Raw genomic sequence first — 3,163 nt, 5'->3', positions numbered from 1 at the left:
TGTCCTCAGTGTCCATCCATGTTGTCATAAATGGAAGAATTTCCTTGTTTTGCTTTGGGTTTTTTTATGGGTTATATATATATATGTATTTGTATAATCTCACAACTTCTTTATCTGTTCATTCATTGATGGAAACTTAAAGTTGTTGCCATATCTTGGCTGTTGGGAATAATGCTGCTATGAACGTGAGGGTACAGGTATCTTTTCTAGTTAGTGTTTGTGTTTCCTTTGGATATATTCCCAGAAGTAGAATTACTGGATCATATGGTAGTTCTGTTTTTTTTTTTACATTTTTTATTGATTCATAATCATTTTACAGTGTTGTGTCAAATTCCAGTGTTCAGCACAATTTTTCAGTCATCCATGGACATATACAAACTCATTGTCACTTTTTTTTCTCTGTGATTTATCATAACATTTTGTGTATATTTCCCTGTGCTATACAGTGTAATCTTGTTTATCTATTCTACAATTTTGAAATCCCAGTCTATCCCTTCCCACCCTCTACCCCCCTGGTAACCACAAGTCTGTATTCTCTGTCCATGAGTCTTTAGATTCCACATATGAGGCAGATCGCTCATTCTGCTCATGAGCATGGGTTCATTTGCCTGCCAGTGGCAAATAGCCAGCCAGGTTTGTTTCTTCCTTCCTTCCTTCCTTCCTTCCTTTCTTTCTTTCAACAGTCTCCTGGGAGATCAAAATGAGTGACCTAGAGGAGAAGGACGTTGACGAACTTCACTCCAATGGCCTCAAGTGCCCAACGTGCTTTGCAGTGATGGGAAGGAAGTGTACAAACGACCTCAAGTGGTGCCGAGCAGATAAACCGAAGTGTGTTGAGTTTTCTGGCATCATAAACACAGGTGCTTTCCTAGGATGCAGCGTTGTGTAGACACAGTGGCACTCTCTCACAAGCTTCTAGGGCGTGTGTCTTAAGGATAGGGTTGAGGAGAAATAAGCTTTTGTCCAAAGCACTTAAGAAATAAGGACACCCACCGTGGCTTGATTCCAAAATTACATCTGATTGGCTTTCTCACATTCATTCCTTTGTTCATGTCTGAATTTTTGCACACTTACATCAACAAACTCTCTGCTGGCTTTGAGAACGTTGTTTCAACACATCAGATGACCCTTCATTCTCTCCAAACTTTGGTTAGTTTTTTTTTTTAAACACGGGGGTAATTTGTGTTTTCCCCCCTACCCTGAGTTGTTGTGTGTGTATGTGTGTGAGAGTGTGTGTGTGTGTGTGTGTGTGTGTTTTAATTTTCAAAGTAAAAGCCTTGGAGACAGGCAATGACCAAACTTAAACTTTCCTCAGAGATTGTAAAGCATGACTGACTATGCTTACTTTGAGAAAATCCAATACAAAACTCAAAATCAACTGAAGACACACATTAGAAGTGAATTACGAGCAGTGGTACCGTGTAGTGTGAAGAGCAGTGCACAGAGCCCCACGAGTCTGGGCTGTTCTCACGGCTCGTCTTTCCCTTCTCATCTTCTCCCGCTGACTGGGGCGCGCAGCCTTCCTGGAGTTCCCCGTCAGTGGCGTCATTGCAGGGGCTCATCATATTGGTTGGTCTCTTGGAGTCTCACATTTCCTGTTTGTGTAACTTTGCATAGCAGAGTGATTGTTTTCAAGTAGCAGTCACTGGATGTGGCGCCCAGAGGAGGCAAGATGAAATCACCAAGAGCTTAGAGTGGCTGCCCCATGAAAGAATGTATCTGAATGCACCTTGAAAGGCAGGGAACACAGTCAAAGTGATAGCTTTTTTTTTTTATAGCTATTGCTATTATTAAAAAAAAAAAAAACTCCAAGAATAAGAGGAGATTAGATCTATGTCCTTAAAATCATGAAGCCCCAAATCCTTGTGGATCAGTCGCATGCAGGATGCTCCTGACAGTCCTTGGAGGACTAACAGAAGGAAACGGTTCATAATATCATCTGTGTAAAATGTCTTTTAAAGACATAATGCTAAAAAGCTAAGGACCTGATCTGTTCTTAGAAACAATAATGAGTACATATATGAAAACTGAAAAAATGTGCAGTATACTGTTTATATGGATTCACATGCAATATAATGTGTATGTGCAGTTGAACTATAATAATTCTACTTAATAAAACTGGAAAATTATAATAAAAAGACATAACACTAGACCCCCAAGTGATAATATGGATTGAAAAAAAAAACTTATTTAAAGAAGCTTCATAAAATTTACCACTATTTGATTGAGATGGGTTGTGAGGGGGCTTAGGAGATAGGAGGCCCTGCTGTTTGAAGGCCACCAGCCCACTGCCGCCACTAAGGAGACCCATACTGAGTGACTCACACTTGAGTGTGGCCTGGCTTATGTCTTACCCTAGCCCAGTCTGGGTGGGGAAAGAGGGGAGTCGAAGGAAGGAGAGAGCAGAAGTCTCATTCATGGTTCCTTGCAGGTCTCAGAGACATAGCTGTTGAAGTGAAGAGATGCGTACAAGCAGACCTGTGTGAAGAGACAGTAACTTACATGGGTTTCCCAGTCGCTAACCAGAGTAAAACCTGCAGACCAGCCGCCAGTAATGGGTCCCGGGTCAGACCCCCAACTCCCATCATCTTTATTCTCTTCCTGGAGAAGCTGCTTTCTTGAGCTCCTGCAAGGGCCCAGCCATCTCCATTTATGAATTAAAAATGTGTATTTTTTTTGGTTTCTGTATTCGTTCATGCCTGTTAAATTCTCTGTAAGTATATTCAGTTGTCCATTTACTCACTCATTCAGCGGGTTTACTCAGGTGCCCACCCTCACACAAAGTGGGTCGGGGTCAAGGTCAGTCAGCGTTGGCTCCCTGCCTTTAAGAAGATCCCAGGGCATTTAGAGAATTAGGGTAAAGCAATGCAAACAGCAAGACGGAGAGTGGTACCCCTGCTCGAGTCGCCCAAGCTGATTGCTTTAGACACAGAAGAGTATGGATTTGATCAGGGAAAGGTTAAGATTTCAGATGAACTTTGAGGTGATCTGTACTGTTTGCCATCAAGGAATAGTGTGTATTGAGGCGCAGAGATAGGAAAGTGGGCAGAGGCTAAACTGCAGCAGCTAAGAAGGTTAAGGGTAGGGAAAGTGGGGGAGAGGAACATATCAGGAAGTATATGGACCCGGCTGGAAGCCCCTCCCTGTGAGTGATGGGAGGCGC

The 3,163-nt window shown here is 42.4% G+C and overlaps 1 long non-coding RNA gene across 1 annotated transcript; it reads right to left on the bottom strand.

The window, feature by feature from the left end:
* Positions 1–222: 222 nt before the first annotated feature.
* On the bottom strand, positions 223–2,578 carry LOC140690841 (uncharacterized). The gene is made up of 2 exons (XR_012066163.1): positions 2,355–2,578; positions 223–1,729 (listed from the first exon to the last, which is right to left on the bottom strand). It is a non-coding gene; the product is annotated as an uncharacterized lncRNA (long non-coding RNA).
* Between the last annotated feature and the right edge of the window lie 585 nt (positions 2,579–3,163).

This window comes from Vicugna pacos, chromosome 3 (genome assembly GCF_048564905.1).
Source record: "Vicugna pacos chromosome 3, VicPac4, whole genome shotgun sequence".
Classification (NCBI taxonomy): Eukaryota; Metazoa; Chordata; class Mammalia; order Artiodactyla; family Camelidae; genus Vicugna; species Vicugna pacos.
Note: the sequence above shows the minus strand (reverse complement) of the source record. Positions and strands in the feature narration are given on the sequence as shown.